Genomic DNA, 13,198 nt, shown 5'->3' with positions numbered 1-13,198 from the left:
TCTTACCTGTAGACCCGCACAGTTATACCACTACTGGCCACTTTGTTAGAAACACCTGCCTTTAGCTAGAAACTATAGCTCATCTTGTTCACAGGAACACCCAGGAGCACACGCCGAGAAGCACCCCTAGATAGACGAGCAGGTGGCAATTGGCAATGACTAATGTTAAGGAGGGGGAAAAAATTGGCACTTCTGTAGTTCCAGAGATGGCAGACCTTTGATATATGTCTGTGCCTTTGAAGTGCAATCAGGAATGGCAGGAATAGTGGCACAGCTGCCCTTAGACTAGTTGAGATTAAAGTAACAGTGTGAAATACATTACTAACGTACGTGGTTAAAGTAGGTGTGGAGTGGCTGGGTTGTTTGTAGTCGTGTGCTGGAGGCATGCATGTTTAATGTATGCGGTTGAACACACTGCTCTGTGTGAGTGTGTCCTGGCTGGCGTTCCACAAGAACCTGCTGGATGGCTGGCTGCTTCACCTGTTTATTACATGCAAACACACACACACACACACACACAGACTTGTTCCAACCATTCTGTGTGTTTAACATGTGCTGTTATTATGTAAGGAGTTCAGTTCTGGATAGAGGAAGAAATGACAGGAAACCATTTCCTTCTTTTATTTGATAATCTAATTCCAAACCCCTCAGCTTTGAGCTGGGGTCCCTCGGTTCCAGATCTCTGTGCAGAACTACAGGAGTTGGTTCTAATTCTGCGTCATAAAGGCCAGAGCACACTGACCCAACAAACAGTCATTTGGCAGGTGTGCCGAAACCTTGTTATTGCTGGGAGACTCTGTGATGTTATTGTCTGTTTTACAGTGCCCCCCCCTTTACACTGTTCTATAATGTTCATCTCCTTTCACACAGTTCTAAAATGTTTTCTGCAGTGTTCCCCCTCATTTACACTTGAGTGTTCTCCTCCATTCTCAGCATTCTGGAAATTCTTTTTCACACTATCTCACCTTTCACTGTAATGCAATAATAAACTGCAATGTTTTTCACTGTCGTACATTTTCCTATTCACACTGTTCTAAAGTGTTCTCCCCCATTTGCACTGTCCTACATTTTCCGATTCACACTGTTCTGGCATGTTCTATCCATTCTTATTGTTATAAACAGTTTTCAGCCATTCACACTGTCTGGCATGTTCTCCCCATTCTTACTGTTATGAACTGTTTTCAGCCATTTACACTGTTCTGGCATGTTCTCTCCATTCTTACTGTTATGAACTGTTTTCAGCCATTCACATTGTTCTAGTGTGTTCTCTCCATTTACACTGTTTTTGAATGTTCATCCCAGTTAACACCATTATTAAATATTTTCCCTTCACACTGTTCTAGAACCTACATGTTAAACACAAGGCCCGAGGGCCAGATCAGGCCTGCTGCAGAATCCTTCTGGCCTGTGAATTATTTTGATTTTCTGTTAATTAGTAATATTAGTAATATTAGCCCATTTCACAGTGCGCTAATATGCACACAATGTAATGCGAGTAATGTAGTGTAACGTAGTGTAATGTACGCTGTGCACATCAGTGTTTCGGCTGTCAGCTTTAGAATTTTGGTGTTGGCTGATGGATGTTTGGTCAGTGTGTCATTACCTGAACAGCTGATTTCAGTTTGGATATTCCTTATTGATGAAAACTCATTAATGAAATCAGGTTGGAGTGTGCAGGAGTGCTGGAATAAACACCTGCACACTGAGAGCACCAGTAGTTTAGTCTTTTAGAGTGTAGACCAGTATTCCATTGTACGCTTGTACCAGCACCATGCACACTACCAGGTCAGTGTCACTGCTGTGCTGAGAATGATCCACCACCCAAATAATATCTGATCAGTGGTGGTGCTGTGATGGTCTCTTACACCTGTATAGTACTTAAGCTAGTACCTAATATACCAGCAGTGCAATGTATACTGTAAGGTTAGACTGTAGTTGGGGGTGGATTGGCAAATGAACACAACCTGGAACAGAGTTTGAGCTGCTCTGATTTTAGTTTTGTTGTTTGCGCTAGTCTTGTGAGGGAGTGGAGGTCCTGTATCAGTAAAGACCATCAGCAGGGAACGCTGTAGAGGAACGCTGGGCCCAGGCCAGCTGAAAACACACCGCCTCACTGCGCCTCTTTGTCTTTGGCTGAGCAGGAAAGGTCAAGGCAGCGGGCCGGATGTATTTGCTCTGGTGAATGTGTAACCTGCGCTGTTTTAGACTCTGACTGCTCCTTACAAATCACTGCACTGAGAAACGCCAGCCTGAAACACTGGAGCAGTGGATCCGGCGCCTATCACACACAAGTCCACTCCCACACTGAAATAAAACACTCAGCACACTGATGAAGCACTGATGTGTTGGCATAAAGGACATTTGGGATAAGAAAAGGACTCTGTTGTAACTTGATTTCCTTCTCTGCCAGTTCTTTACACTTTATTGGCTCGTCATGTTGCATTTATCTAAGTGTTAGTGGATAAGATAGAGCTCATAATCGGAAATGTAAACTCTGTAATCCTCTCATTCTCAAAAATACACATGAAGGCTGTTTACGCTCATTCTGCAGAGATTAGATTCACTTCCTGGATCTGCACTTTATCTCTGTTACTAAGTTTGTCTCTCTGTCTGTTTTACAGTCCAGGACATGTGCACTACAAAAGTATATGGACACCCAAACGTTACAATTATAAATCTCCTTCCAAACCACAGGCTTTAATGCGAAGCTGGTCCCCTATTTGCTGAAGTAGCAGCCTACGGCTGTTCTTAGCAAGCTTTCCACTAGGCTTTGGAACTTGGCTGCAGGGATTCCCTTCCATTCAGCCACAAGAGCATTAGTGAGGTCGGCACAGATGTTAAGTGATGATTGCCTGGCTCCCAGTCGACGTTCTAGTTCGTCCTTAAGGTGTTCCTTAACCTTTTAACTCCTTGGAACCACCGGTGGTTCCAAAACGCACTTCGTCATATTCTTTACCTTATAACTTTCATATTTCATAAGCTTCATTCAAAAGGTGTGTCATATAAGAGCTGTAACTGTCTTCTTTCCAGTCAAACAGATTCAGTCATTTTAAAACTTTATAATAAAAGAAGCTGAACTCACAATTTGTTTTTTCTACTGAAATCTGCGCTATAAACTGGATCTCAGATGGCGTCGTTATCTGCTCTGTAAAATTTTTTTTTATTACAAAATACAAAGAGGGTCTAAGATTTTTGGCTTTCAGCAGTTAATTGTAAGCATATAGCAATATGTTTATGATCATCAAACACTTTTTCCTGTTAATTTGAAAGGAACTTTTACAAAAAAAAAAATTGAATTTATTTCATGCAGTTACTGAATAATTTGCCTTACGATTTGGTAAATTCAGATGGAAAAACCAAAATATACCCACAAGCTTAGGAGGTTAAAGTCAGGGCTCTGTGCAGGCCAGTCACACCAAACTTGACAAACCATCTCTTTTTGACCTTGCTTTGTTCACGGCAGTATTGTCATACTGAAACAGGATAGGGCCTTTCCCCAGTCTGGTGCCACAAAGTTCTTACACAAATCTCTCAAATGTCATTGTTGTCACTGTATGCTGTAGCATTAATTTCCCTTCACTCAAACTAAGGTGTCCAAACTAGAGTTGATGATTAACCAATTAACTGTTAACCAACAAATACTTAAATGTTGGTAACACTTTATTTGGAGTGGTCCTTTGTAGATGATTAATTAACACTTAACAGAGTATCAGTAACACATCAATAACATATCAGTAGCAGTAGCAGAGCTTCTGAATACATTGAAGTTAACATCTTGAAGATGTTCTGTTGATACGTTACTTACATTAAGTAGATGTATTGTTAATGTGTTACTTCCACTATGCAAAACCTAACCTTACCCAACCTTACCCAACACATTAACCCTAACCCTCATATGTTTTTGACATGTTACTGAGAATCCATTGAGTGTTTGTTTCAAGAACCACTCAAAATAAAGTGTCGCCTAAATGTGTCACCAATGCTTTCGATTAAAAAGTTTCTTAATTCCTGATAAACAGTTGATATTTGAATAGGCTGACTTTTCATTTACCTTGAGGACTGTTTTATAAATTGTATCCGTGAGGGCACAAGAACGCAGCTTATTCCAGTAGCCTTACTTCATGATGCACAGCCCTGAGTTTTCTGGAGTCAGTGTCAACTCTGACTCTAAACTTCTGCTGCTGGAGTCACGTTAGGCTGTGCTTTTTTTCATTTGATAGACTCTAAAGGCTTTTTATACATAAATCTCCTGCAGTGTTTGATGTTTTCATGGATTGTCGCTTTAATTTTGGTTTGTCATCTCCGACTAATAAAGATGGGTTATTGAAATTTGCAGAAATTTGTGTTCCTTGTCCAAATCATGACCATTAGACCATTAGTCCTCCTCCACCAAACTTTACAATAGGCACTATACACATTTGGGCAAGTAACGTTCTCCTGGCAAACACAGATTCATCTGTCAGGCAGTCAGATGATGAAGTACTGCTCTACATTCCACTGCCATTGTCTGTAGATTGTTTGGCTGTATGCTTGTTTTTTATGCACCTGTAATGATGGGTGTGGCTAAAATAGTCTAAACCCACTAATTAGACAGGGTGTCTGCATACTTTATGCCATGTAATGTATGTAAGACATAAATACAGTCGTGCAGACATAAATGAATGTTTTATTGCAAAATGTGCTAATACACCCTCTACAGAGATCACATCTGCACATTTAATTTACAGTAACTGGTTATTTGCTGAATTTAACATACTGCAGTGGGGGACTAAAAATGTGACCTGTGCAGAAAGCATACTTTATATTTTATGTTGTTTTATATTATACATTTAATTTTTTTGCTGAACTGTTGCTTTAACGATAGGATTATAAAACATATAAACAGCCTGGTATTTAACACTTGTTATGTAACCTCTGCCTGTTGTTTGAGCTCCTTGTCTGTATTCATTTGTTTCCGGCCCTTCACAACAGTCATGATCCATTAAGCATGTGTTTGAGCCTGTTGTTAAGTGTGTGTCTATATATGCGTGTTTGTGTGAGTGCATGTGTTAATGCTTTGCTAAGAGGGTGTGTGAGGGAGAGTCCATGCGTTAATGTGATGTGTGTGCCTTAGGCAGTAGCTGTCACATGACTTTTGATACTCAGTAATGTATCCCTACCAGAGGCTTGTTATAATAGGATATATATATAGGCAGAAAGCCACAGATGGGTCACTCTTGAATTAGCGGGTCAGCGTGTGAATCCTTCCAGACCCTTTAACTGCACTGTGAGTGTGATATCAGCTTTCACACACGAGGTGTGATATGAGAGTAATGAACACTGAACTGAGGATGTTGTCCTGGGTGGCCCTGCGTATGACTGCATAATATGACTCAGTTATATAAGACACTAATAACACAACACATCCCTTAAGCGCTTGACCACTAGCTATAAAATGGAATTTTCACCAACTTTTTTAAAAACAAATTCTGCATATTTCAGTCATTGAGATGTAAACAAAATCATTCAGAGTGGCCTGATGTGAAATGATTCCTTGTAGAGAACCTGCTCAGATTTGTTTACAGTGGTGGTGATAGGAACCAGGGGTCATGATGTCTACAACACAAATATAGCCCTTTTGTTCAAAATCCAAAACAACCAACTAACCTACATGTGTCTTCCTTTTGAATATAATGTTAATAATGGTTAAATAGTAAGTGGTAAATCTGAGGGTTCTGTTTTGGCTTTTTAAATTACATTTTAGGCTAAAACCTTATTAAAATAAGCTTTCTTTGGGGACTATTTTGCCTTACAGTGCCCTTCATATACATCTTCACCATGAATGGATTAAAAAAATATTTTAGGCTAAAACTTTCTCTTAAAACTACTGTAAAACAGTGTCTCAGGCATCAGGCCACATATTCAGAACCTTGTTGTTTAATAATTTTCTGCGAGGGAACTTTTTGAGTCATTAAACACTTCAGATGTCTGGTTCCTATCACCATTCTGAACTGGCAAGTTTCTCTAGAATGGAGTATTTTACATCAAACCACTAAGAATGAGTTTATTTTTTAATCTTAATCATTTAATTACATACAGATTTTGAAAACTCTGTGGAATTCCCCTTTAATCTCAAGACTTACTATTCAGTATCTACCATTTAATTATTCGTTGACTAATATGTAAGTTATGTGGTTCTAAGAGTGGGGACCCTTAGGGGCCAGTCTCTAACAACCACGATCTAAATGGGTTGACTAAATGAGATTTTTAATAGTGAAACACCAAGACTAGTCTTAATGCATGTCCATGAAACTGGCCCTTAGAGTTTAAAGTTTTAAGGACATTTAGACATTATTTTTCACTTTTATGTGGAAAGCTATATTAGTTCACTTTTAAAGGGAGCTTTGAGGGAAGAGTATGAATGAGGCTCAGCCCTTTTGTTAGTAGTTGTAAGACTCTGGGAGAGGAAGATGGAAGCTGTGACAGGCATGTGTCCTAAAAGAGACGTTAGAACAAGTATCTCCACTACTGCAGTTTCATTCCAGCCCTTATCTAACGCACCTTCCTCTAGTGTTCAAGAATTCCTGACGGCCTTGATTGTCTAGGTTTGGTTTGTTAGATTATGGATGGAATTAACCTGTTCATAGTCCGACCACAAATGCATTCTTTTGTAGCTACTGTTGCCACGAATGTTGTCAAAAATCTCATTCAGTAAGACTTCATTAAAATTTAACAAAGCAGCATTACTAGTCAGGAAGAATAAAAATGTGCTAAAATATAGTGTGTGTGCTGAGTTGAGTCACGTGAAAGCCTGAAATAATATTTTAAAAGTCAGAAGTGTTGTGTTGAATTTCGCAGGAGTTTTTCGGACCACGTCATACGTCTTTACATATTAATGTCACATGCACAGACTGAAGAAGAAGGTTCAGCTCAATGTTTAGGTCTCAAATGCAAAATCGACATTATACTGATGAAGGTATGATGACAGTAGCAGATAATTCACTCACATCCTCTTAAGACACATCCTTCACCAAGTTTTGACTGAGTTCTCTTTGGATACTCTTTCAATAAGCTCGCAATCTTCAGATTCATCCAGCCCGTTTTGCAAAATGTTCTGCTGTGTGTTGCATGCAATTACACATTTCCAATTACACATTTCCACCATTCCTCCAAATCCCAAAAACTTAAGTAGTGTAGCTTTAGCTGTTTTGACAAACTGAGTTATGTGCTACAATTTCTCATTTGGATGACTATCTAAGCCGGTAGATATGAAAGAACACATTTGTGGGCAGAGCATATACCTAGGGAGGATACACCAAAGTATGAAATACAGGGGGTCCTGGGTGGTCCAGGACTCCCTATTTAATCTCTTGGACTGCCTGAATGTCTCAAAATAAAAATTCTGGGGGGGTCCCTGAAAAAAAAAAAAACTTACTATGACGTTATACTGTACATTAGGGAAAACTAGATACTCAAATCCAAATACAGGGAATAGTCATTGTTCAAGCTGCTTCACCCACAATCAGCAAACTTCTGTTTTTAACTAACTAGATGTGCAGCACTGATCTGCCTCAGGGTGACTGTTGAGCACACCTCCTCGACTTTCCAAGTAGAAATTTGTAGTGGAGGGGACATTTTCTTTGGTTTTTCCAAGTCAGAGAGTCAGAAAGTCGAATGCAGCAATACAACTGGATGGTCTAGATGGTTTATGGTCGCTTAGTGTCAATAGGACTGTGCTTGTTAGGGAGTCTAACATTTGGTGGATATTTAGATGTTTTCATGCTCCTAGCTTTCTTCTTGTCAGGATATACGTCACTTAAGATTTCATTTTGAATCTGAGTGACTGCTTCATCGTTTAAACACCTGATGAACAGGAGTGATAGAGGAAATGCCTCTCATCTACATCTCTAATTCAGTTTCACACCAAAAATGTAAAACCATCAAAGTAGACAGCTGTAAGAATATTAGCTTGATCTGCTTCAGATGCAATGGAATGCACATGTGAACATACCTTGGATATCCATCATGTAGGCTTGCTTACAGAATCAGTTGCTTTACATTGACAGTGTGATAGACGTTTTTAAAGCTATATGTCAGTTTACATTTTCTTATTTAAAGCAATGGTTTGGCCTAAAATCACCCAAACATAACCATTCAGCCAACTCCTCTCTGGTGCCTGAAGTTTGTTCCTTTAATTTTGCACTGGAACTACAAGGCCAGTTTAGCTAACATGTGAAGCTTATTCCTCATCAAACTGCATGTTGTTGCATTTTAGATAGACTTGCTTCTTTAAATTTTGTAAGATATTCCCTTAGTCTATTTGTTGTTTCTAAGATAATGTTAATATTTTCCCTGTTAAATAAGTGCTTTGATTTAATTACAGTTCGCAAAGTCCTGGCTCTTCTAATAATAAAGCTGTGACCTCTGTTACACAGATCATCATTGTTTTATGCATGAATTGTTATTACCACTGTTTTAATAATCATCAGGCTGGCTGGAAATGATGGCTAGTTTAGCTTTGTTATAATATAGTTTTTAGCCTAACGCTATGTGCTATTTGATAGCAAACAGCTAACACTAGATTATAATTTCTAAACTTTATTTTTCAATGTTCCTTAAAAAGATAACACTTTAAATCTCAGTGCAACACAATCTTAGTAAGGAATGCAAACAAACAAGTAAAGTGCTTGAAGGCTGAAAGGTCTGTGTATTGGTGGTGTGGTGGTACTGCCCAGCTAGCAGCCTTAGGAGAAAGTTTCATCTGTTCATGGCAAGAAGACAATGTCAAGTTTGTCACCTTTGCTATTTTTACTCTCTAACTATGTGCGTAGTTACCCCTTTACCCATTCGCCTCTTCATTTTTGGAATTCTGAGTGAGAAGTAATGGAGGGTGTGACAGATTGTTTCTCGGTCCTGCTACGCACACCGGTCACAGCTTTCACAGTCGAGTCCTGGTGAGAGAAATCATGGTAATATTTTAAAATGTTTTATCTCAAAATTGACCTCATGATGTTGATTTTTTGCAGCACAGGGTTAGCACTGCATCATTCTGTAACCGCACCCATTAGGAACTCCGGGTCTAAGCTGGTTTTCTCTATGGAAAAAATTAACGTCAGAAATGGCCACCGTCACTGTCTTGTGGTAAACAGAAGCCGATGTGTGCATTTTTACCCCGAGTGTCACCGGATTCTTTGAATTTTAGTCAGTTTACAAATATGTCAAAATACATATATTTCTGCATATGCAACACTTCTGCGCACTGAACTGACTTTACATCAAACTAGTTGAACTAAAACACTGTTATACACCATTGCCAGCTACTAAAACTAAAAAAGCCTCTTAACTACCACATTTAAAAAGGCTTGCTTCTGTCTGGGGTTTTTTAAGTGAGATTGCCAGTGTTATGACGTCAGTTCAATGTGCAGCAGTCTTAGCTTGCACGTAGCAATAGACGCATTTCCTTAATGACCTCTCAACTTGAAGGATCCGGTGACATTCAGAGGGAAAATGCACGTACAGCAAGACATTTTGGCTTTGAAACATTTTTTGTTCCCTTCAAAGCACAACGGCTGCAGTGTTTTAAAACACCAGTCATTTTTCTCCTAGAAAAATCTGCTTAGACTCGGAGATCCTAATATGGGCAAAACACTGACTACAGAATGTTGATGACACAGCTTCAGAAGTCTGTAGCCTGGGCCTTGGCACCCTAGGTCCAACCCTAATCTAATGCAGCTGATCCAGGTAATCAAGGCCTTTGAATATTAGTCCCCGGTGCAGTAGACCACCAGGACCAGGTTAGGCATCCTTTGCTTTACAGTGTCAGAAACCACATAAGTAAGTCTATTTACTTATCAACTCATCACAGTGCTAATTGTCGTCCGTTAACTTTGTTAGCGTTGTAGCTCCAGTGTGAAACTAGAGAAGCAAACTTCAGACACCAAACATGTCTTGGCTGATGCACTAGGTTTGTGGTAAGGGGTGGGTGTGTGTGGGTTATAGATTTAGACACTTCAATCAAAATATGAATAAAGCAGAAACAGATGGAGATAAAAATTAGCTCCTGGATGATTGATAGTCTTAATTAAAACCTATTCAAAATAAGTCAGTGCTGAATGGCGACCCAAACGTCCCAAAACAGAATCCATGAAATCTTTGTAGGAAAGTGATATTTCCAGTGTAGAGTAAATGGAGCTGGCTGAGCTGTATCAAAAACAGTCATAGAGTCTTGTATGGTGGGTTTATCTACGCTGTAACTGCACTGATTTTGGTGTTTGGTGATAAACTTATCAGGTCGTGCTGTAAATGCAATTTTGAACACTGGCTATTCATGTATCTACTACACCATAAACCAGCCTTTTTCTTTGCGTTTCTCATATCTAATCTCCCCTCACCTTGAACGAGCTCCACTATTGCATCAAGTGCTGACTTAAGTTTTCAAAAGGAGCCAGTTAAGAGTAGCGCTGGTTCATTGAAAGCTCTGCTGTTGTTTTAGCCTGAGTTTCCCATGGCTCGTTTTTCATGTGGGAGTCACTTGTACATGCATCACTTACTGTAATGAATCACTGTGTGTAATTCAGCGAGCTCCTTCAAAATGAGCTCCTCATCTGCCATTAGCGCCGTCTCGTTATGCAGCATCATTTAAGCACTTAAAAAGGCTTTTTGAGTGATGTGTCTTTGATCGTAGCTGCCAGAAATGTATAGTAAGACTCCGTTATTCTTGTATAATGAAGCTGTGCTGATTGAAGATGGTAAAAGGAATTACCCAGTTTTCTCTGAAGACTTGACTCACAGTTTATAGAAGAGCCACCTGTTTAACAACCACATACGCACAGTCTTGTTGCTAAATGAGCAGCATGTTTACTCTTTACTGTACATTTTCATAGAAACTTTTGTTAATGTTAAGTGTGTGGTGGTCCTATGGTGGCCCCTTTCCATTGATGGAAAGTCTGTACTTACAAAATGCACCTATTGCAGCCAATAAACTGTCCACATTATTAGGTACACCTCAGTTGTATCTACACATTGTTCATTTTATCAGCTCCATTTACCATTGAGGAGCACTTTGTAGTTCTACAGTTACAGACTGTAGTCCAGCTGTTTATCATAATGTTAGCCTCTTTTTATCTGCTCATCAGTGGTCAGGACCCCCAAAGGACCACAACTGAGAAGGCATTATTTAGGTGGTGGATCGTTCTCAGCACTGCAGTGACGCTGATGTGTTCCTGGAGTTTTTAAACACTTAACTGTCCACTCTGTTAGACACAGCTACAGTACTGTGCAAAAGTCATAGACCACCTTTCGTATTTATTCATATATTTCTGAGGACATTAGATGTATGATACATTGCATAAGGAAGGAGAAAATCAAAGCAAAACAAGTTGAAAAAGCTGGGTTTCCAAAACTGGATTTTTTTTTTTATGTAAGCAGAGTTTATCTGTTTATCACAGTTAGATAAACAGTACTTAAAACTTTACTGTTTGAGACATTTTCATAGTAAACAGTATGTATCACAATATTTTGACACAGACACAGTGCACTAGTAGTGCCATGTTTAAAACCAGCCATCAAAAATTCTGCACAGAACATTTCTTATCGCTGTTGTCGGAACAAAACCTCGTATCTCCATTTTTGCCGTTTTTCAGTTTTTGACATAATTTGAAAATACTTTTTGCCCTTTACATTGTATGTAAATTTCCGTATGAGTGGACTAAAAGAAACGGCCCAAAATGACTTGGAAAAAAGTCTGGTTCCATTGACTTACATTAAAAGTAAAGTAGGTTTTTTCCCTTTTCCTGTAAAGTTCTCATTTTGGAGAAGCAAGGTTTTGCTCAGACAACAGCATTATATTGTTCTGTACTAAAGCCAGTGAAACCAGATTAAGTATTTTGTCTTTTTGATCAAACAGACAGTTAGTATCCATTATATGTACAGAAAACCATGCGCATCATGATAATAAAATCTATCATAGTAACAATAAAATATCGTCATATTGCCCACCTCGACGTGAGAGAGGGGGAACTGAAAGGATGTATAGCTGTCAAGAAGCTTTTACTGAGAAAAGATGAACATATGCACTAAAACATCAAAACTGGACCTGAGATGTGAAGTAAGGTTTTATGGACTGGTGAGTCTAAATCTGTGATGGTGAGAAATAGAAAATGCAACCAACTTCTAAGACTGAACTTTGGAGGTGTGGAGAAATATTCCTGCAAATTTGTTTGAAGAAGTCTTCTGAAAAGAATGGAAGCTGTAATAAAGGCGAAGAGTGGACACACTAATATCTAGAAAAGGTATATTTAGTTGTTGAGGCTTGTGTGTGATTTTCTGGTAAATATGTTTTCTGCTTTTTTCCTGAAGCAGAAAAATCAATATTTTGATTAATATATATTAATATAATGTGAAATGACGTAAATGAAAGGTGGTCTCTGACTTTTGCGCAGTGCTTTACTCTGTTGCTCCACCTTGTAGATGTAAAGTTGGAGACAGCAGCTCATCTGTTGATAGACAGTTTGTGTTAGTCATCCTCGATTTCTTCATCACCGGTCAATTTCTGGCCACAGGATACTTTTAGGTGGATGTTTCTGGCTGGTGGACTGTTCACAGTCCAGCAGTGACACTGAGCTTTTTAAAAACTACAGAAACACTGCAATCCACTCTGTGCAGCAGACACTCAGTACCACGCCCGCCACCCAAATAATCCCTGCTCTGTGGTGGTCCTGTGGGTGTCCTGACTGTTGTTGAACAGGGTAAAGAACGCTTAACAAATCATACAGAGAAACAGATGGGCCGCAGTCTGTAAGAGCTACAAAGTGCACCTACATGGTAATTGGATGTGATTAAATGCACACTAAGTTTAGATACAAGGTAGGCGTACCTAATGAAGTGGTCAGTGCGTATATAAACAGTAGTGTGCCTGCTTAATGCTCTTTCCATTAAACACAAATCACTGTTTTCCCCTACTGCTTCACCCTGCTGTCTGACCTTCACTGCAGACTCTCAGTCTGAGTGTCAGTAATCTGGTGGTGTGCCCCCTCTCACTCGCTTTTAGACCCTCACCACACTTACAGCACTTTTACCAACTGCTAAATCCTTTTTTTTTGGTCACATTAGCAGCCGTGATAGCCGGCCTGTCTTACTGTACTTAGCACTGTAGCAGCACGTTAGGTGTGGTTTGCATATTATTTATTTTAATGCTGGATTATCACCCACTGCTGCCAGC

Source organism: Colossoma macropomum, unplaced genomic scaffold (genome assembly GCF_904425465.1).
Source record: "Colossoma macropomum unplaced genomic scaffold, Colossoma_macropomum, whole genome shotgun sequence".
In the NCBI taxonomy this organism is placed as follows: domain Eukaryota; kingdom Metazoa; phylum Chordata; class Actinopteri; order Characiformes; family Serrasalmidae; genus Colossoma; species Colossoma macropomum.
Note: the sequence above shows the minus strand (reverse complement) of the source record.